Genomic DNA, 24,662 nt, shown 5'->3' on the forward strand with positions numbered 1-24,662 from the left:
GAAATCCCTAAATTCCTTGCAGTAGCTCATTAGGAAATGTTGTTCTTAAACAATTTGCTAAGGCATTTGTTGACAAAGTGGTGACCCTGAAATAAGCAGGGGCGTCCATGGCAACGTTGCTTGGATGGCAACATATGTTGCTCCAAAACCTGTATGTACCTTTCAGCATTAATGGCGCCTTCACAGATGTGTAAGTTACCCATGTCTTGGGCACTAATACACCCCCATACCATCACACATGCTGGTTTTTACACTTTGCGCCTAGAACAATCCGGATGGTTCTTTTCCTCATTGGTCCAAAGGACACGACGTCCACAAATTCCAAAAACAATTTGGAAATGTGGACTGGTCAGACCACAGAACACTTTTCCACTTTGCATCAGTCCATCTTAGATGAGCTCAGGCCCAGCGAAGCCGGCGCCGTTTCTGGGTGTTGTTGATAAATGGCTTTGGCGTTGCATAGTAGAGTTTTATCTTGCACTTACAGATTTAGCGACCAACCGTAGTTACTGACAGTGGTTTTCTGAAGTGTTCCTGAGCCCATGTGGTGATATCCTTTACACACTGCTGTCGCTTTTTGATGCATAACCACCTGAGGATGGAAGGTTTGAATATCGTGGCTTACGTGCAGTGATTTCTCCAGATTCTCTGAACCTTTTGATGATATTACGGACCGTAGATGGTGAAATCCCTAAATTCCTTGCAGTAGCTCATTAGGAAATGTTGTTCTTAAACAATTTGCTAAGGCATTTGTTGACAAAGTGGTGACCCTGAAATAAGCAGGGGCGTCCATGGCAACGTTGCTTGGATGGCAACATATGTTGCTCCAAAACCTGTATGTACCTTTCAGCATTAATGGCGCCTTCACAGATGTGTAAGTTACCCATGTCTTGGGCACTAATACACCCCCATACCATCACACATGCTGCCTTTTACACTTTGCGCCTAGAACAATCCGGATGGTTCTTTTCCTCTTTGGTCCGGAGGACACGACGTCCACAGTTTCCAAAAAACAATTTGAAATGTGGACTCGTCAGACCACAAAACACTTTTCCACTTTGTATCAGTCCGTCTTAGATGAGCTCAGGCCCAGCGAAGCCGACGGCGTTTCTGGGTGTTGTTGATAAACGGTTTTCGCCTTGCATAGGAGAGTTTTAACTTGCACTTACAGATGTAGCGACCAACCGTAGTCACTGACAGTGGGTTTCTGAAGTGTTCCTGAGCCCATGTGGTGATATCCTTTACACACTGATGCCACTTTTTGATGCAGTACTGCCTGAGGGACGGAAGGTCCGTAATATCATGGCTTACGTGCAGTGATTTCTCCAGATTTTCTGAACCTTTTGATGATATTACGGAGCGTAGATGGTGAAATCTCTAAATTCCTTGCAATAGCTGGTTGAGAAATGTTGTTCTTAAACAATTTGCTCAGGCATTCGTTGACAAAGTGGTGACCCTCGCCCCGTCCTTGTTTGTGAATGACTGAGCATTTCATGGAATCTACTTTTATACCCAATCATGGCACCCACCTGTTCCCAATTAGCCTGTTCACCTGTGGGATGTTCCAAATAAGTGTTTGATGAGCATTAATCAACTTTCTCAGTCTTTTTTGCCCCTTGTGCCAGCTTTTTTTGAAACATGTTGCAGGCATCAAATTCCAAATGAGCTAATATTTGCAAAAAATAACAACGTTTTCCAGTGTGAACATGAAATATCTTGTCTTTGCAGTCTATTCAATTGAATTTAAGTTAACTATTTGCAAATCATCGTATTCTGTTTTTATTTACCATTTACACAACGTGAGAACTTTACTGTTTTTTTTGGTTTTGTACATAAATACTATTATAATCACAGGATTGAACATGTTGCTTGTACCTAATCTGTACTTTTACTTTGAAATGTGTGGCCAAAGTTCCGTGGAAGGCTACCAAAGATGTGTGATAGAAATAAACTCTGACTAAATTGATGATAAATAATAATATATAACAATAATAAATATTTCTCTAAAAAAAATGTCAATAAAATGTAAGTACAAATCAAAATACAGCTTCACCAATTTAGTCACAATTTTTGCGCTTCTCTGATTTTAGCTCCAGACTTCTTCTGTTTTGATTTTGTCGTGACTCGCCACAAGTGGTGGAACAGTGCATTACAGCTGACAAACACACTGATATAGATGATCTTTGATTCCTGTTTTTTTTTTGCTGTTGGTCCTTTAAAAATGATCAGAACACTCCGGTCACTAAGGATCTTTGACAAGTGCCTTAAAGGCACGTTTTTTTTTTCATAATTTTTTTTTTCATAAAGAAATACAATCATGTGTGCTTACGGACTGTATCCCTGCAGACTGTATTGATCTATATTGATATATAATGTATATATTGTGTTTTTTATGTTGATTTAATTAAAAAAAATATATATATATATATATTTTATTTTTATTTTTTTTAATTAAATTTCTTGCGCGGACCGGTACCAATCGGTCCGCGGACCGGTACCGGGCCGTGGCCTGGTGGTTGGGGACCACTGCTATAGAGGATCTTTGACTAGCTTTTTAGAGTGACCCTCGCCCCGTCCTTCTTTGTGAATGGCCGAGCGTGTCATGGAAGCTGCTTTTACTCCCAATCATGGCACCCACCTGTTCCCAATTAGCCTGTTTACCTGGGGGATGTTCCAAATAAGTGTTTGATGAGCGTTCCTCAACTTTATCAGTATTTATTGCCACTGAAACATGTTGCAGGCATGAAATTCCAAATGAGCTCATATTTGCAAAAAATAACAAAGTTTTCAAGTTCAAACATTAAATATCTTGTCTTTGCAGTCTATTTAATTGAATATAAGTTGAAAAGGATTGGCAATATAGTTTTTATTCACCATTTACACAACGTGCCAACTTCACTGGTTTCGGGTTTTGTACATAAATACTATTATAATCACAGGATTGAACATTTTGCTTGTGCCCTAATCCGTACTTTTATTGTGAAATGTGTGGCCAAAGTCCCGTGGAAGGCTACCAAAGACGTGTGATGGAAACATCAACATGTGCGTGCGTGGGGCCGCTTTATTCCGGACGAGTGTTTCCACGCCACGGATGATATTCCCTAAACCGGAACCGTGTCCAGCAGCCGGCCCCCCTCCGTCGTTCTGTGTGACCGCCCCTCGCCCCCCCGCCCCCCCGCCCGAGATCCGGCGAGGTGTAATGTTCCGGAAGCATCGGTCCGTGTTGTGGAAAGGTATCAACTCTTTGCACATGACTAAGCGCCAGCACGTGTGCCCCCCCCCCCCCCCCACCCCAAAAAAAAAAAAAGACTGTAATTAAGAGCGCCATTTTTGCCAAGTGTCATCAGGCTGTGATCCTCTCCGGGACTCAAAGGGCGGCGTGGAAGAAGCGGCGAGGCGTGTCGCAGGAACCGCCGCTCGCACACATCAATGGCTGACGCCGCACACCTCCCGTCTGCGGCGCGTAACGAGCGGAATATGTCAACGCCGTGGAGTGGAGTTCGCGCTTAAGTGACTCATTTTGCTAACGCCGACGTGGAGGCTTCCAGTCGGGAGCGAGGCGAGGAGGTCGTGCGGCGCTGACTCCGCACGACGTGCGTCCATTAGTGGTTTTTGGCATCCGATCTAATTTAACATAGACATTATTTTTCTTAGAATTCCCTGTAAGATTTTTTTTTTTTTTTTTTTTTTGGAACGTTTTTCACGATAAAAAGTACGATCAGGCCACCAGATTAGGTACACCTAAAATGTGCTATCTTTATTAGTACTATAAAATATTTCTATCTATGAACAAAGAACGGCCACACTTTCAATCGTAAAATGTGTCTCAATACCACGGATAGTCCGATAAATAATTCGTAATTTTGCATGTAACCATGGCAACGTAATTTACCAAGAAATGAACAAAGTAGGCCAATTAATTAGGTACACACTAACTTTTCAACGTTAGCATTTACTCATGTTATATGTATCGTTGTGTTAGAGTGCACAATATATATTTTTCGTAGCTTTCCATGTAAATTTTGTGACGTAATTCACGATAAAAGCTACGATCAGGCCTACTGATTAGGCACACCTAAAATGTTCAATCTTTTTTGATTGATTGATTGAGACTTTTATTAGTAGGTTGCACAGTGAAGTACATATTCCGTACAATTGACCACTAAATGGTAACACCCGAATAAGTTTTTCAACTTGTTTAAGTCGGGGTCCACTTAAATTGATTCATGATACAGATATATACTATCATATATACTATCATCATAATACAGTCATCACACAAGATAATCACATTGAATTATTTACATTATTTACAATCAGGAGTGTGGAGGGGGGGTGGGGTGGGGGGGTGGGGGGGTGGGGATATGGACATCAAGTAGTGGACATAGAGAGAGAGAGAGAGAGAGAGAGAGAGAGATCAGAAGGCATAAGAAAAAGAATCTGCATTTGATTGTTTACATTTGATTATTAGCAATCCGGGGAGGGTGTTAGTTTAGGGTTGTAGCTGCCTGGAGGTGAACTTTTATAGCGGTTTTGAAGGAGGATAGAGATGCCCTTTCTTTTATACCTGTTGGGAGCGCATTCCACATTGATGTGGCATAGAAAGAGAATGAGTTAAGACCTTTGTTAGTTCGGAATCTGGGTTTAACGTGGTTAGTGGAGCACCCCCTGGTGTTGTGGTTATGGCGGTCATTTACGTTAAGGAAGTAGTTTGACATGTACTTCGGTATCAGGGAGGTGTAGCGGATTTTATAGACTAGGCTCAGTGCAAGTTGTTTAACTCTGTCCTCCACCTTGAGCCAGCCCACTTTAGAGAAGTGGGTAGGAGTGAGGTGGGATCTGGGGTGGAGGTCTAGAAGTAACCTGACTAGCTTGTTCTGAGATGTTTGGAGTTTAGATTTGAGGGTTTTGGAGGTGCTAGGGTACCAGGAGGTGCATGCGTAATCGAAAAAGGGTTGAACGAGAGTTCCCGCCAGAATCCTCAAGGTGCTTTTGTTGACCAGAGAGGAAATTCTGTAGAGAAATCTCGTTCGTTGGTTAACCTTTTTGATTACCTTGGTTGCCATTTTATCACAGGAAAGGTTAGCCTCTAGAATGGAACCTAGGTAGGTGACCTCATCTTTCCTGGTGATGACACTGTCACCTACTTTTATGGTGAAGTGATTGACTCTCTTAAGTTTGATGTGGGACCCAAACAGGATGGATTCTGTTTTACCCAAGTGGATGGATAGCTTGTTGTCAGCGAGCCAGGTGCAAGTTCTACAGAGCTCAGCACTGAGGATTTTCTCCACCTGTGACTTGTCCTTGCCGGATACCAGCAGGGCAGAGTCATCCGCAAACAAAAACAATTCACAGTCACATGCCGATGACATGTCGTTTATGTATATTAGGAACAGTAAAGGTCCCAATATACTGCCTTGGGGGACTCCACAGCTCACCGAGAGGGGGGGGGACACGGTGCCGTTCACCTCTACCACCTGCTCCCTCCCCTCCAAGTAAGACTGCATCCAGCTCCAAGAGGTTTTGTTAAATCCGATTGCTCTGAGCTTATCCAACAGTATAGCGTGGTTAACGGTGTCAAAGGCCTTCTGAAGGTCCAGCATGACCATGCCGCAGTATTTGCCCGCGTCCACCTCATGTTTGATGTGGTCGCTCAGATAGAGAAGGCATGTGTCAGTGGAGTGGTTAGTTCTGAAGCCGGATTGGAATTTGTACATGAGTTTATTAGTGGCAAGGTAACTATCCACCTGTTCATAAACTATTTTCTCCATTACTTTCGAAATGGAGCTGAGAATAGAAACAGGTCGGTAGTTGCCAGGTTCCAATTTGCTTCCTTTTTTAAAGAGGGGAGTTACTCTTGCTATCTTAAAATCTTTTGGTACTTGGCCTTGTGTAATTGATAGGTTTATTATGTGCGTGATGATCGGGGCAATGATGGAGGCAGAGTCCCTGAGGAATCTGGAGGGAATATTATCAAGGCCGGTGGCCTTGTTAGGGTGGAGCGCGCTCAATTTTTTAAACACCTCATCAGCTGTGACCATTTCTAATTTGAAATCATTGTTGGATACTCCTAGCTTTCTGTAGAAGGCTTTAATGTGTTCTACACCAAAGCGACCAGAGTGGTGGGACAGCTTGTTGACAAGAGTTGCAGCTATGCTGGTGAAAAAGGCGTTAAGTCTGCTAGCTACCTCCATTTTGTCTGTAATGAGGGAGTCACCCTCCTTGATGCTGATGTTGGTGAGTCTTGTTTTAAGTTTCTGGCTGCAACCAGGAAGCTGGTTGTTGAGAATTTTCCAGAGCTCACGTGGCTTATTCGTGTTTTCCTCTATTTTGTCGTTAATGTAATTTTTTTTTAAGGATTTAGTCAGGTTGGTTGACTTATTTCTTAATTTATTGCATTGCTTTTTGAGAGTTGAAAGGAGTAATTTGAGGTTGATATTATTGGGTTGTTTATCTACTTCTGTTTTACATTTTTGGTATTCAGAGTATTTCCTGTCTCTGTCTTTTATGGCAGCTAATAGGTCCGGATTCATCCATGGTTCCGAGCGGGCTTTGATCCTGACTGTTTTCACGGGAGCCATGTCATTTAGTATCTTTAGGAACGCCGTTTTGAAGCGATCCCAAGCGACATCGACCAGGTTGCTCGCGAGCACAGGGGACCAGTCCCACTCATCTAATTTTAAATTGAAATTGTCATTGGAGTATTTTTTGAGGGATCTGGATTGGGCTGTTATGTGGCCATTGGCTTTAGGTTTAGCTATTTTACGGGTGCAGAAGGTTAGATAGTGGTCGCTAAGACCACAGATCATGACCCCACTATTTTTTATTTTAGGCCGGTCTGAAGTGAGAATGAGATCTATGGTTGATTGGGTGGAATCACACACCCTTGTGGGTAGCGCTATTAGCTGGGAAAGACCGTGCAGATTACAAAACTTGCTGAAGGATCTGAAGACAGGCGCATCTTTGCGTTGAATATCTGTGTTCAGATCCCCAGTTATAATTTTCTCCATGTTGTCTGTCCCCGCCAAGCATTCTTCCAAAGCCCCATAGAAATCACTCTGATTAGGGGGTCTATAAACAGTCCCTATTAGTACCGGCTTAGCATTTTTAAATTTGATTTCCGCCCACACAGATTCCAGGTTATTGTGGTTAAGATCAGTGCGAGTTATGTATTTAATATCCTGGTGAATATAACCTCAGTAAATGCTAACGTTGAAAAGTTAGTGTGTACCTAATTCATTGGCCTACTTTGTTAATTCCTTGGTAAATTATGTTGCCATGGTTACATGCAAAATTACGAATTATTTATCGGACTATCCGCGGTATTGAAGCACATTTTACGATTGAAAGTGTGGCCGATCTTTAATACTATTATGAAAATATTTATATGTATGAACAAAGATCGGCCACACTTTCAATCGTAAAATGTGCTTCAATACCGCGGATAGTCCGATAAATAATTCGTAATTTTGCATGTAACCATGGCAACATAATTTACCAAGGAATTAACAAAGTAGGCCAATGAATTAGGTACACACTAACTTTTCAAAGTTAGCATTTACTGAGGTTATATGTATCATTGCGACAGAGTGTAGCAATATAATTTTTTTTGTAGAATTCAGCGTAACTTTTGCGACATAATTCACGATAAAAGGTACAATCAGGCCTACAGATTAGGTACACCCAAAATGTTCAATATTTATTAGTATTATAGCGTATTTGCATATATGAACAAAGAACGGCCACATTTCCAATCGCAAGATTTGTCTCAATACCTCGGACGGTCCGATAAATAATAAATAATTTTATATGTAACCATGGCAACATAATTAACCAAGAAATTAACAAAGTAGGCCAATGAATTAGGTACACCCTAATTTTTCAACGTTAGCATTTACTCATGTTATATGTATCGTTGTGACAGAGTGTAGCAATATACATTTTTTTGTAGAAGTCCACGTAACTTTTGCGACGTAATTCCCGATAAAAGGTACGATCAGGCCTACGGAATAGGTACACCCAAAATGTTCAATATTTATTAGTATTATAGCGTATTTGCATATATGAACAAAGAACGGCCACATTTCCAATCGCAAGATGTGTCTCAATACCTCGGACGGTCCGATAAATAATAAATAATTTTATATGTAACCATGGCAACATAATTAAACAAGAAAGTAACAAAGTAGGCCAATGAATTAGGTACACCCTAACTTTTCAACGTTAGCATTTACTCAGGTTATATGTATCGTTGTGACAGAGTGTAGCAATATACATTTTTTTGTAGAATTCCACATAACTTTTGCGACGTAATTACCGATAAAAGGTACGATCAGGCCTACGGATTAGGTACACCCAAAATGTTCAATCTTTAATGCTAATATAAAATATTTCTATCTATGAACAAAGAACGGCCACACTTTCAATGGCAAGATGTGCTTCAATACCACGGATAGTCCGATAAGTAATTCGTAATTTTGCATGTAACCATGGCAATGTAATTTACCAAGAAATGAACAAAGTAGGCCGATGAATTAGGTACACACTAACTTTTCAACGTTAGCATTTACTCAGGTTATATGTATCGTTGCGACAGAGTGTAGCAATATACATTTTTTTGTAGAATTCCACGTAATTTTTGCGACGTAATTCACGATAAAAGGTGCAATCAGGCCTACAGATTAGGTACACCTAAAATGTTCAATCTTTAATACTGTTATAAAAATATTTGTGTATATGAACAAAGAACGGCCACACTTTCAATCGTAAGATGTGTCTCAATACCACGGATAGTCCGATAAATAATTCGTAATTTTGCATGTAACCATGGCAACATAATTAACCAAGAAATTAACAATGAAGGCCAATGAATTAGGTACACGCTAACTTTTCAACGTTAGCATTTACTCAGGCTATATGTATCGTTGCGACAGAGTGTAGCAATATACATTTTTTTGTAGAAGTCCACGTAACTTTTGCGACGTAATTCACGATAAAAGGTACGATCAGGCCACCAGATTAGGTACACCTAAAATGTGCTATCTTTATTAGTACTATAAAATATTTCTATCTATGAACAAAGAACGGCCACACTTTCAATCGTAAAATGTGTCTCAATACCGCGGATAGTCCGATAAAATATTCGTAATTTTGCATGTAACCATGGCAACATAGTTAACCAAGAAATTAACAAAGTAAGCCAATGAATTAGGTACACCTTAACTTTTCAACGTTAGCATTTACTCATGTTATATGTATCGTTGCGACAGAGTGTAGCAATATACATTTTTTTGTAGAAGTCCACGTAACTTTTGCGACGTAATTCACGATAAAAGGTACGATCAGGCCGACAGATTAGGTACACCTAAAATGTTCTATCTTTATTAGTATTGTAAAATATTTCTATCTATGAACAAAGAATTCACACTTTAAATCACAAGATGTGTCTCAATACCACGGATAGTCCGATAAATAATTCGTAATTTTACATGTAACCATGGCAACGTAATTTACCAAGAAATGAACAAAGTGGGCCAATGAATTAGGTACACGCTAACTTTTCGATGTTAGCATTTACTCAGGTTATGTGTGTCATTGTGTTAGAGTGCACAATATATATTTTTCGTAGTTTTCCATGTAACCTTTGCGACGTAATTCACGATAAAAGGTACGATCAGGCCACCAGATTAGGTACACCTAAAATGTGCTATCATTAATAGTATTATAAAAATATTTGAATATATGAACAAAGATCGGCCACACTTTCAATCGTAAAATGTGCTTCAATACCATGGATAGTTCGATAAATAATTCGTAATTTTGCATGTAACCATGGCAACATAATTTACCAAGGAATTAACAAAATAGGCCAATGAATTAGGTACACGCTAACTTTTCAACGTTAGCATTTACTCAGGTTATATGTATCGTTGCGACAGAGTGTAGCAATGTACATTTTTTGTGGAATTCCGCATAACGTTTTTGACGTAATTCACGATAAAAGCTACGATCAGGCCTACGGATTAGGTACACCTAAATGTTCAACTTTATTAGTATTATACAAATATTTCAATATATGAACAAAGAAAGACCACACTTTCAATCGCAAGATGTGTCTCAATACCACGGATAGTCCGATAAATAATTTGTAATTTTGCATGTAACCATGGCAACATAATTTACCAAGGAATTAACAAAGACGGCCAATGAATTAGGTACACCCTAACTTTTCAACGTTAGCATTTACTCAGGTTATATGTGTCGTTGTGTTAGAGTGCACAATATATATTTTTCGTAGCTTTCCATGTAACCTTTACGACGTAATTCACGATAAAAACTACGATCAGGCCACCAGATTAGGTACACCTAAAATGTTTAATCTTTAATAGTATTATAAAAATATTTGTATATATGAACAAAGATCGGCCACACTTTCAATCGCAAAATGTGCTTCAATACCGCGGATAGTCCGATAAATAATTCGTAATTTTGCATGTAACCATGGCAACGTAATTTACCAAGAAATGAACAAAGTAGGCCAATGAATTAGGTACACGCTAACTTTTCAACGTTAGCATTTACTCAGGTTATATGTATCGTTGCGACAGAATGTAGCAATATACATTTTTTGTGGAATTCCGCGTAACGTTTGCGACGTAATTCACGATAAAAGCTACGATCAGGCCTACAGATTAGGTACACCTAAAATGTTCAATCTTTAATGCTAATATAAAATATTTCTATCTATGAAAAAAGAACGGCCACACTTTAAATCGCAAGATGTGCTTCAATACCACGGATAGTTCGATAAATAATTCGTAATTTTGCATGTAACCATGGCAACATAATTTACTAAGGAATGAACAAAGTAGGCCAATGAATTAGGTACACGCTAACTTTTCAACGTTAGCATTTACTCATGTTATATGTATCGTTGCGACAGAATGTAGCAATATACATTTTTTGTGGAATCCCGCGTAATCTTTGTGACGTGTAATTCACGATAAAAGCTACGATCAGGCCTACGGATTAGGTACACCTAAATGTTCAACTTTATTAGTATTATAAAAATATTTCAATATATGAACAAAGAACGGCCACACTTTCAATCGCAAGATGTGCTTCAATTCCACAGAGTGTCCGATAAATAATACGTAATTTTGCATGTAACCATGGCAACATAATTTACCAAGAAATGACCAAAGTGGGCCAATGAATTAGGTACACCCTAACTTTTCAATGTTAGCATTTACTCAGGTTATATGTGTCGTTGTGTTAGAGTGCACAATATATATTTTTCGTAGCTTTCCATGTAACCTTTACGACGTAATTCACGATAAAAGGTACGATCAGGCCACCAGATTAGGTACACCTAAAATGTTTAATTTTTATTAGTATTATAAAAATATTTGTACATATGAACAAAGATCGGCCACACTTTCAATCGTAAGATGTGTCTCAATACCTCAGATAGTCCGATAAATAATTCGTAATTTTGCATGTAACCATGGCAACATAATTTACCAAGGAATTAACAAAGTAGGCCAATGAATTAGGTACACGCTAACTTTTCAACGTCAGCATTTACTCAGGATACGATTTTCCTCGCTACAACTGCATAATCTCGTCGTAATCTCACGATGTCTTACTCGCTCGAGGCAGATTTCCGCCCTTCTCTGAGGTTTTTCCCGGCCTCCGTCGCCAAAGTACGCTCAAAGTGAACATCGGGAGTTTCGGTTGTGAAGTCCGACCGCCGGTCTTTGGTCTCCAGCACCAAAGCGAGCGTGCAGCAGATGGGAAGTTCCTCGCCGCTCGTGTCCAGATGGCGAGTATTTTAAGAACACGCAGTATGGCCGACCATCGCTTACTTGATGAAACACGAGCACGCCGGAGAGTGGCGGGAGAAGTGCTGACAGCGGGAGAAATCATGCGGGAGTGAGGCCTCCTCTTTTTTTATTTATTTGTTCCTCTTCTTTTGTGCGTTTTTCGCCTTGGAGGATTCATGAGGGAGTTTGTTTACGGCGCTCGTCTAAAAAATGTTTCATCAAAGATTCTATTTGATCAAGCTTTTCTCAAACGCTGCCTTGTGTTATAAAGTGATGGACAAGACAGGAATTGAAGAATCCTTTTGTAAAAACGGTCTTTAATATTTTAATGGATGGACAGTGCTCCTGTCATATAGATGAGCTTTGACTAGCTTTTTTGTATTAGAAATAAGCAGTGCTCCTGTCATTTAAAGGATCTTTGACTAGCTTTTTTGTATTAGAAATAAGCAGTGCTCCTGCCATATAAAGGATCTTTGACTAGCTTTTTTGTATTAGAAATAAGCAGTGCTCCTGCCATATAAAGGATCTTTGACTAGCTTTTTTGTATTAGAAATAAGCAGTGCTCCTGCCATAGAAAGGATCTTTGACTAGCTTTTTTGCATTAGAAATAAGCAGTGCTCCTGCCATATAAAGGATCTTTGACTAGATTTTTTGTATTAGAAATAAGCAGTGCTCCTGTTATATAAAGGATCTTTGACTAGCTTTTTTGTATTAGAAATAAGCAGTGCTCCTGCCATATAAAGGATCTTTGACTATATTTTTTGTATTAGAAATAAGCAGTTCTCCTGTCATATAAAGGATCTTTGACTAGATTTTTTGTATTAGAAATAAGCAGTGCTCCTGCCATATAAAGGATCTTTGACTAGCTTTTTTGTATTAGAAATAAGCAGAGCTCCTGTCATATAGATGAGCTTTGACTAGCTTTTTTGCATTAGAAATAAGCCGTGCTCCTGCCATATAAAGGATCTTTGACTAGCTTTTTTGCATTAGAAATAAGCAGTGCTCCTGCCATATAAAGGATCTTTGACTATCTTTTTTGTATTAGAAATAAGCAGTGCTCCTGCCATATAAAGGATCTTTGACTAGATTGTTTGTATTAGAAATAAGCAGTGCTCCTGTCATATAAAGGATCTTTGACTAGCTTTTTTGTATTAGAAATAAGCAGTGCTCCTGCCATATAAAGGATCTTTGATTAGCTTTTTTTTAATTAGAAATAAGCAGTGCTCCTGCCATATAAAGGATCTTTGACTAGCTTTTTTGTATTAGAAATAAGCAGTGCTCCTGCCATATAAATGATCTTTGACTAGCTTTTTTGTATTAGAAATAAGCAGTGCTCCTGCCATATAAAGGATCTTTGACTAGCTTTTTTGTATTAGAAATAAGCAGTGCTCCCCATATAAAGGATCTTTGACTAGCTTTTTTGTATTAGAAATAAGCAGTGCTCCTGTCATACAAAGGATCTTTGACTAGCTTTTTTGTATTAGAAATAAGCAGTGCTCCTGCCATATAAAGGATCTTTGACTAGCTTTTTTGTATTAGAAATAAGCAGTGCTCCTGCCATATAAAGGATCTTTGACTAGCTTTTTTGTATTAGAAATAAGCAGTGCTCCTGTCATATAAAAGATCTTTGACTAGCTTTTTTAGATTTTTTTTTCATCTCATAATTTGAGTTTTAATCTCATAATTATCTTTTTTAATCTCATAAATTCGATGTTTTATCTCATTATTTTCTTTTATCTCATTATTGTCTTTTTTATCTCATAGTTAGGACTTTTTATCTCATAAATTCGACTTTTTATCTCATTATTGTTTTTTTTATCTCATAAGTGTCTTTTGATCTCATAATTATAACTTTGTATCTCATAAATTCGACTTTTTATCTCATAATTGTCTTTTTATCTCAAATAAAAAAAATTATATCTCATAATTTGACTTTTCATCTCAAAATTATCTTTTTTTAGCTCATAATGATGACTTTTTTTATCTCATAAATTCGACTTTTTATCTCATTATTTTCTTTTATCTCATTATTGTCTTTTTATCTCATAGTTAGGACTTTTTATCTCATAAATTCGACTTTTTATCTCATTATTGTTTTTTTTATCTCATAAGTGTCTTTTGATCTCATAATTATAACTTTGTATCTCATAAATTCGACTTTTTATCTCATAATTGTCTTTTTATCTCAAATAAAAAAAATTATATCTCATAATTTGACTTTTAATCTCAAAATTATCTTTTTTTAGCTCATAATGATGACTTTTTTTATCTCATAAATTCGACTTTTTATCTCATTATTTTCTTTTATCTCATTATTGTCTTTTTATCTCATAGTTAGGTCTTTTTATCTCATAAATTTGACTTTTTATCTCATTATTGTTTTTTTATCTCATAAGTATCTTTTGATCTCATAATCATAACTTTATATCTCATAAATTCGACTTGTTATCTCACAATTGTCTTTTTATTTCAAATAAAACAAATTTAAATCTCATAACTTGGTATTTAATCTCATAATTATATTTTTTTAGCTCATAATGATGACTTTTTTATCTCATAAATTCGACTTTTTATCTCATTATTTTCTTTTATCTCATTAATGTCTTTTTATCTCATAGTTAGGACTTTTTATCTCATAAATTCGACTTTTTATCTCATTATTGTTTTTTTTTTTATCTCATAAGTGTCTTTTGATCTCATAATTATAACTTTGGATCTCATAAATTTGACTTTTTATCTAATAATTGTCTTTTTATCTCAAATAACTTTTTTTAAAATCTCATAATTTGACATTTAATCTCGTAATTATTTTTTTTTATCTCATAAATTCGACTTTTTATCTCATTATTTTCTTTTATCTCAATATTGTCTTTTTATTTCATAGTTAGGACTTTTTATCTCATAAATTCAACTTTTTATCTCATTATAGATTTTTTTTTTAATCTCATAAGTGTCTTTTGATCCCATAATTATAACTTTATATCTCATAAATTTTTATTTCAAATAACATTTTTAAAAATCTCATAATTTGACTTTTAATCTCAGAATTATCTTTTTTTTTATCTCATAATGATTACTTTTTTTTATCTCATAAATTCGACTTTTTATCTCATTATTTTATTTTATCTCATGATTGTCTTTTTATCTCTAATTATATTTTTTTAGCTCATAATGATGACTTTTTAATCTCATAAATTCGACTTTTTATCTCATTATTGTCTTTTTATCTCATAGTTAGGGCTTTTTTTCTCATAAATTCGACTTTTTATCTCATTATTGTTTTTTTTTAAATCTCATAAGTGTCTTTTGATCTCATAATCATAACTTTATATCTCATAAATTCGACTTTTTATCTAATAATTGTCTTTTTATCTCAAATAACATTTTTAAAAACCTCATAATTTGACTTTTAATCTCAGAATTATCTTTTTTTATCTCATAATGATTACTTTTTTTATCTCATAAATTCGACTTTTTTATCTCATTATTTTATTTTATCTCACGATTGTCTTTTTATCTCACAGTTAGGACTTTTTATCTCATAAATTCGACTTTTTATCTCATTATTGTTTTTTTTCATCTCATAAGTGTCTTTTGATCTCATAATTATAACTTTGTATCTCATAAATTCGACTTTTTATCTCATAATTGTCTTTTTATCTCAAATTTAAAAAAATTAAATCTCATAATTGGACTTTTAACCTCATTACTATCTTTTTTATCTCATAATTATGACTTTTTATCTCGTAAATTTTACTTTTTATCTCACAATTATTTGTTTTTTATCTCATAATTATGACTTTTTATCTAAAAAGCTATAGTCAATATTATGCAAACAAATACAAAACATGATTTTAAACAATAATAATAAACATCTGAGTGATGCAAACAAAGACTTGGCGATGTTAGCGACCGACCAATCACAGCGCAGACCCCCGGGCAAGCAGGAAGTTAATTGAAATACATTTTTAATGCCAAGAAGGCAAACGAGTAAATCATATCCACCATGTTTTTGGCAGGAAATCATTGATGGGATATTTCTATTATTCTTGCGTCGACACGCCGTTTGTGCTTGGCAGCGACAGAAGAAGTTGTGGCGGTGCTACCAAACTTGACTTCAGTTAAAGGCGGCCATTTTTCCGGGGTCCCTCCGCGACACGTGGCGGTCTGATGGATGTCAGGCGGGCCGCTTTAATCTGGCCGAGTGCAACTTGGCCGCTCCTGGAGTGTTGGGCCAACACGGGAAGGCGGATCAATATCCTGCGACGTTGTGTTTTATTAAACATTTTCCCATTAAGGTGGCGGCGGCGGCGTTGTTCATCATCCCAATAAAGTCGTAAATCACGGCGCTGGCAGAGCAGCGAAATATGAACACAATCAAAGATTGAAGGGGAGCAAAACGACACAAAATGTTTTGTTTCAGCTACAAGTTGTTAATAATATGTGTATTTTATTTTGAAGGGATCTTTGAACACCCGTGGACATACCATCAATAATTAGAGAGACATATTTATTATTACCGTACTATTTAAAAAATGTATATATTTATTGTTATTATTTATCTTGTCTATAATATCTTGTATGTACGGTATCATTATTAAATCAAGTAAAATGAAGTCATAATTGTGAGATAAGAAATTGGAAATTTTGAGATAAAATGTCATAATTATGATGTATAAAGTCAAAATTATGAGGTTAAAAAAGTGATTTCTTATCTCATCATTTTTGTGACTGCTTTGTAAATGATCTCCTGATTTCAACATTGTATCTCATAGTTAAGACTTTTATCTCATCATTTTGACTTTCTTATTTCATAATTTCAGCGTTGTATGTCATATTTCAGACTTTTTACCTCATAAATTTGACTTTCTTGTGTCAATTTAAATTTCATCTCATAATTTTGACTTTTTTTATCTCATATTTTGGAATTTTGGTCTCATAATTATATTTTTTTATCTCATGATTATGATTTTTTTGTATTCTCATAAATTCGACTTTTTATCTCATAATTATGACTTTTTTATCTCATATTTTGGAATTTTGGTCTCATAATTATATTTTTTTATCTCAAGATTATGATTTTTTTGTATTCTCATAATTCGACTTTTTATCTCATAATTGTCATGTTGTCTCATAATTATGACTTTTATCTCATAAATTCGACTTTTTCTTTCATAATTGTCTTTTTATCTTATAATTATGATTTTTTTTATCTCATAATTTGACTTTGTATCTCATAATTATCTTGTTTTAGCTCATAAATTCGACTGTTTATCTCATTATTGTTTTTTTTTTTTAGCTCATAAGTGTCTTTTGATCTCATAATTATAACTTTTATCTCATAAATTCGACTTTTTATCTCATAATTATGACTTTTGTATCTCATATTTTGGAATTTTGGTCTCATATTATATTTTATTATCTCATAATTATGATTTGTTTGTATTCTCATAATTCGACTTTTTATCTCATAATTGTGTTTTTATCTTATAATTATGATTGTTTTATCTCATAATTTGACTTTTTATCCCATAATTATCTTGTTTTAGCTCATAAATTCGACTGTTTATCTCATTATTGTTTGTTTTTTAGCTCATAAGTGTCTTTTGATCTCATAATTATAACTTTTATCTCATAAATTCGACTTTTCATCTCATAATCATGACTTTTTTTTATCTCATATTTTGGAATTTTGGTCTCATAATTATATTTTTTTATCTCAAGATTATGATTTATTTGTAGTCTCATAATTCGACTTTTTATCTCATAATTGTCATGTTATCTCATAATTATGACTTTTATCTCATAAATTCGACTTTTTATTACATAATTGTCTTTTTATCTTATAATTATGATTTTTTATCTCATAATTTGACTTTTTATCTCAAAATTATCTTTTTTTAGCTCATAAATTCGACTGTTTATCTCATTATTGTTTTTTTTAGCTCATAAGTGTCTTTTGATCTCATAATTATAACTTTTATGTCATAAATTCGACTTTTATCTCATAATTATGACTTTTTATCTCATAATAATCTCATCATCCCAATAAAGTCGTAAATCACGGCGCTGGCAGAGCAGCGAAATATGAACACAATCAGAGATTGAAGGGGAGCACAAACGACACAAAATGTTTTGTTTCAGCTACAAGTTGTTAATAATATGTGTATTTTATTTTGAAGGGATCTTTGGACACCCGTGGACACTGGACATACCATCAATAATTAGAGAGACATATTTATTATTACCGTACTATTTAAAAAATATATATATTTATTGTTATTATTTATCTTGTCTATAATATCTTGTATGTACGGTATCATTATTAAATCAAGTAAAATGAAGTCATAATTGTGAGATAAGAAATTCGAAATTTTGAGATAAAATGTCATAATTATGATGTATAAAGTCAAAATTATGAGGTAAAAAAAGTGATTTCTTATCTCATCATTTTTGTGACTGCTTTGTAAATGATCTCCTGATTTCCACATTGTATCTCATAGTTATGACTTTTATCTCATCATTTTGACTTTCTTATGTCATAATTTCAGCGTTGTATGTCATATTTCAGACTTTTTACCTCATAAATTTGACTTTCTTGTGTCAATTTAAATTTCATCTCATAATTTTGACTTTTTTTATCTCATAATTTGACTTTGTATCTCATAATTATCTTTTTTTAGCTCATAAATTCGACTGTTTATCTCATTATTGGGTTTTTTTTTTAGCTCATAAGTGTCTTTTGATCTCATAATTATAATTTTTATCTCATAAATTCGACTTTTTATCTCATAGTTATGACTTTTGTATCTCATATTTTGGAATTTTGGTCTCATACTATATTTTATTATCTCATAATTATGATTTGTTTGTATTCTCATAATTCGACTTTTTATCCCATAATTGTCATGCTATCTCATAATTATGACTTTTATCTCATAAATTCGACTTTTTATTTCATAATTGTGTTTTTATCTTATAATTATGATTGTTTTATCTCATAATTTGACTTTTTATCTCATAATTATCTTGTTTTAGCTCATAAATTCGACTGTTTATCTCATTATTGTTTGTTTGTTTTTATCTCATAAGTGTCTTTTGATCTCCTAATTATAACTTTAATCTCATAAATTCGACTTTTTATCTCATGATTATGACTTTTTTTTATCTCATATTTTGGAATTTTGGCCTCATAATTATATTTTTTTATCTCAAGATTATGATTTTTTGTATTCTCATAATTCGACTTTTTATCTCATAATTGTCATGTTATCTCATAATTATGACTTTTATCTCATAATTTCGACTTTTTATTTCATAATTGTCTTTTTATCTTATAATTAGGATTTTTTTTATCTCATAATTTGACTTTTTATCTAAAGATTATCTGTTTTTTAGTTCATAAATTCGACTGTTTATCTCATTATTGGTTTTTTTTAGCTCATAAGTGTCTTTTGATCTCATAATTATAACTTTTATCTCATAAATTCGACTTTTTATCTCATCTCATAGTTATGACTTTGTTTATCTCATATTTTGGGATTTTGGTCTCATATTATATTTTTTTATCTCATCATTATGATTTTTTTGTATTCTCATAATTCAACTTTTTATCTCATAATTGTCATGTTATCTCATAATTATGACTTTTATCTCATAAATTCGACTTTTTATTTCATAATTGTCTTTTTATCTTATAATTATGATTTTTTTTTATCTCATAATTTGACTTTTTATCTCATAATTATCTTTTTTTAGCTCATAAATTCGACTGTTTATCTCATTATTGGGGTTTTTTTAGCTCATAAGTGTCTTTTGATCTCACAATTATAACTTTTATATCTGATAATCATGGTGTCATTATTAAATCAAGTAAAATAAAGTCATAATTATGAGATAAGAAATTCGAAATTTTGAGATGAAATGTCATAATTATGATGTATAAAGTCAAAATTATGAGGTAAAAAAAAGTGATTTCTTATCTCATAATTTTTTTGACTGCTTTGTAAATGATCTCCTAATTCAACATTGTATCTCATAGTTATTACTTTTATCTCATCATTTTGACTTTCTTATGTCATAATTTCAGCTTTGTATGTCATATTTCAGACTTTTTTCCTCATAAATTTGACTTTCTTATGTCAATTTAAATTTCATCTAATAATTTTGACTTTTTGTATCTCATATTTTGGAATTTTGGTCTCATAATTACATTTTTTTATCTCATGATTATGATTTTTTTGTATTCTCATAATTCGACTTTTTATCTCATAATTGTCATGTTATCTCATAATAATGACTTGTATCCCATAATTTCGACTTTTTATTTCATAATTGTCTTTTTATCTTATAATTTTGATTTTTTTTATCTCATAATTTGACTTTTTATCTCATAATTATCTTTTATTAGCTCATAATATTGCCTTTTTTATCTCATACATTCGACTTTTTATCTCATTATTGTCTTTTTATCTCATTATTGTCTTCCTATCTCATAGTTATGACTTTTTATCTCATAAATTCGACTTTTTATCTCACTATTGGTTTTTTTTGTCTCATAATTGTCTTTTTGTCTCAAATAAGATTTTTTTAAATCTCATAAATATGACTTTTTATCTCATAAATTCGACTTTTTATCTCGTCATTGTCTTTGTATCTCATAAATTGTCTTTTTTTAATCTCATAATTATGACTTTTTTTTATCTGATAAATTCGACTTTTTATCTCGTCATTGTCTTTTTTACCTCATAAATGGTCTTTTCTTCTCATAATTATGACTTTTTATCTCATAAATTCGACTTTTATCTCACAATTATCTTTTGTAACTCATAATCATGTCTTTTTTTATGTCATAAATTCGACTTTTTAGCTCACAATTATCTTTTTTAATCTCATAATTATGACTTTTTTATCTCGTAAATTTGACTTGTTATCTCATTTTTGTCTTTTTATCTAATAATTGTCTTTCTTATGTCATAATTATGACGTTTTATCTCATACATTCGACTTTTTATCTCACAATTATTTGCTTTATCTCATAATTATGACTTTTTTATCTCATAAATTCGACTTTTTATCTCACAACTATCTTTTTTCATTTCATAATTATGACGTTTTTTATGTCATAAATTCGACTTTATCTCGTCATTGTCTTTTTATCTCATAAATTGTCTTTTTTTAATCTTATAATTATGATTTTTTTATCTCATAAATTCGACTTTTATCTCACAATTATCTTTTGTAGCTCATAATTATGTCTTTTTTATGTCATAAATTCGACTTTTTAGTTCACAATTATCTTTTTTAATCTCATAATTATGACTTTTTTATCTCGTAAATTCGACTTATGTCATTATTGTCTTTTTATCTCATTGTCTATTTTATGTCATAATTATGACGTTTTATCTCATACATTCGACTTTTTATCTCATAATTATGACTTTATCTCATAAATTCAACTTTTATCTCCCAATTATCTTTTTTTTATCTCATAATTATGTCTTTTTATGTCATAAATTTGACTTTTTATCTCACAATTATCTTTTTCATCTCTAATTATGACTTTTTTATCTCATACATTTGACTTGTTATCTCATTATTGTCTTTTTATCTCTTTATTGTCTTTTTTATGTCATAGTTATGACGTTTTATCTCATACATTCGACTTTTTATCTCACAGTTATTTGCTTTATCTCATAATTATGACTTTTTTATCTCATAAATTTGACTTTTATCTCACAATTATCTCTTTTTAATGTCATAATTATCTTTTTATGTCCTAAATTCGACTTTTTATCTCACAATTATCTTTTTTATCTCATAATTATGACTTTTTTATCCCTAAAATTCGACTTGTTATCTCATTATTGTCTTTTTATCTCATAATTGTCTTTTTTATGTCATAATTATGACTGTTCATCTCATACGTTCAACTTTTCATCTCACAAGTATTTGCTTTATCTCATAATTATGACTTATTCATCTCATAAATTCGACTTTTTTATCTCATAATTAACTTTTTGAACTCATTAATATGACTTTTTTTTATCCCATAAATATTACTTTTTATATCATAATTGTCTTTTTTATCTCATAAATGTGACTTTGTATGCTAAGTTTGTATGGTTTAGCATTGGGTTAGTGTTTTTTTAATTATTACAATTAAATACTATTATTTGAAATACATTTTAATACATTCATTTACATTATTACAATTCTAAAAATAACATTAAATATATTGTTTGATGTAAATGAGTATTTCCTTTATATTTACCTCATACTTTTAATCACCTGAATCCGTCACATTTAGACAAAAAAATACATTTCAATGCAATTTTGTGTATTTTCCATAAAATAGTTCATATTTCCCCGATGTTTGATCATTTTGAGCGCTAATGTTGTTTCCTGTGGCAGATGATCCGAGCACGTACTAATCGTCCAATCAGCTTCCTCACTTGTGTCTTGGCATTGCTATGATATGCTGTGATGTTTTGAAAATGAACAATATTTCCCTGTTGGCCTTCATTCTGGTGTCAGATCGTGCGCTTCTTTGCAGTGTGGGGTTGATAACCGTGTGTGTGTGCGTGCGTGTGTGTGTGTGTGTGTGTGTGCGTGTGTGTGTGTGTGTGTGTGTGTGTGTGTGTGTGTGTGTGTGTGTGTGTGTGCGTGTGTGTGTGTGTCGCCCTGGGCGTCGTCCACACAACAGATGGCGTCGCTGGGATGGAATCTGTTACTGTTTGCTCCTCAAGCGCTTTGCCACCCAGTTGAGGCCGGCGCCAGTTGGGGGGCTCCTGGCGAGACCCCTATGTATGAGCGTGTAATATAGACCGTGTCATATTTACTGGAAACAATATCCATAGTTTTACTCTTAGCCTTTTGGAGCGCATCCAACTCAGAATCAATAGGGATCTGGCATTGACACGAGACCGTAATGTCCGAAAAACCACCACAATCTCCAGAAACATGTGACTGTGTGGCCGTTACATAAATAAACGCCTTCAAAATCAATAGGGATCTTGCTCTGATGTAACAATAAACATGAATGGGAACATGAATGTTGTAAGTCAGACGGATGTGAGAAATTTAAACATGCCAAAAATGCTAACTTGCATAGGTTAGCATGTTAATGAGATTAAATTAATATTTGACTTTTGGTGTATTATTTGAAAAATGCCAAAATTCTCGCACGCTACATTACGGATTTTTTTAAAAATAATTTTAATTAATTAAAATACATTTTAAAATAATGCCTGATATCTTATTATAGCAACAACAAAAAAAATAAACAAAAAAAAAAAGTTTATTCCTGGGAATTAAAGAAAATGAATATATAAAAATATATAATATGAATACAACAATATAATGAGATATAAAAAATATTCAGGGTTTTGTTCAAAAACAAAACAAAAGAAATCACGTTGAACTAAAAAAATTAACATTAGCATACATTTTCTTTGATTACAATGAATAAATTATGGAATAAAAAAAAAATCTGAAATAAAAAAACCATATATTTCGGGGAGTTAATAAAATAGAAATATAAAAAATAAATATATATATAATGTAAATATAACAATATAATAAAATGTAAAAAATATTTAGGGTTTGGTTAAAAAGAAAACAAAATAAATGACGAACAAAAAAATAACATTAGCATACAATTTTATTTGATTACAATGGAATAAATTGTGGAATATTTTAAATAATGTGAATTAACTAAAATGCATTTGAAAATAATGCCAAATATCTTATTAGAGTAAAAAAAAAAAAGTTTATTTCGTGGAATTAATACATTCAAAAAAATTAAAATTAAAATTAAATAATATAAAATATAAAACATATAATATAAATACAACAATATAATAAGATATAACAAATATTCAGGGTTTTGTTCAAAAAGAAAACAAAATAAATCACGTTGAACTAAAAAATGAACATTAGCATATATTTTCTTTGACTACAATGGAATAAATTATGGAATAAATTTAAAAAAAATCTGAATTAACTAAAATACATTTGAAAATATTTCATTAAAACAATAGAAAAAAAAACCCATATATTTCGGGGAGTTAATAAAATAAAAATATACAAAATTTAATATATATAATGTAAATATAACAATATAATAAAATGTAAAAAATATTTAGGGTTTGGTTAAAAAAGAAAACAAAATAAATGACGTTGAACTAAAACAATAACATTAGCATACAATTTTATTTGATTACAATGGAATAAATTGTGGATTTTTTAAAATAATGTGATTGAACTAAAATACATTTGAAAAAAATGCCAAATATCTCATAAAGTAAAAAAAAAAGTTTATTTCGGGGAATTAATACATTTAAAAAAATGTAAATTAAAATTAAATAATATAAAATGTAAAAAATATATTTTAAATATAACAATATAATAAGATATAAAAAATATTCAGGGTTTTGTTCAAAAAGAAAACAAAATAAATCACGTTGAACTAAAAAATGAATATTAGCATACATTTTCTTTGACTACAATGGAATAAATTATGGAATAAAAAAAAAAACTGGATTAACTAAAATACATTTGAAAATATTTCATTAAAACAATAGAAAAAAAAAACCTATATTTCGGGGAGTTAATAAAATAAAAATATAAAAAATAAATATATATAATATAAATATAACAATATAATAAAATGTAAAAAATATTTAGGGTTTGGTTAAAAAAGAAAACAAAATAAATGACGTTGAACTAAAAAAATAACATTAGCATACAATTTTATTTGATTACAATGGAATAAATTGTGGAATATTTTAAATAATGTGAATTAACAAAAATGCATTTGAAAATAATGCCAAATAT

Source organism: Entelurus aequoreus, linkage group LG02 (genome assembly GCF_033978785.1).
Source record: "Entelurus aequoreus isolate RoL-2023_Sb linkage group LG02, RoL_Eaeq_v1.1, whole genome shotgun sequence".
NCBI classification, from domain to species: Eukaryota; Metazoa; Chordata; class Actinopteri; order Syngnathiformes; family Syngnathidae; genus Entelurus; species Entelurus aequoreus.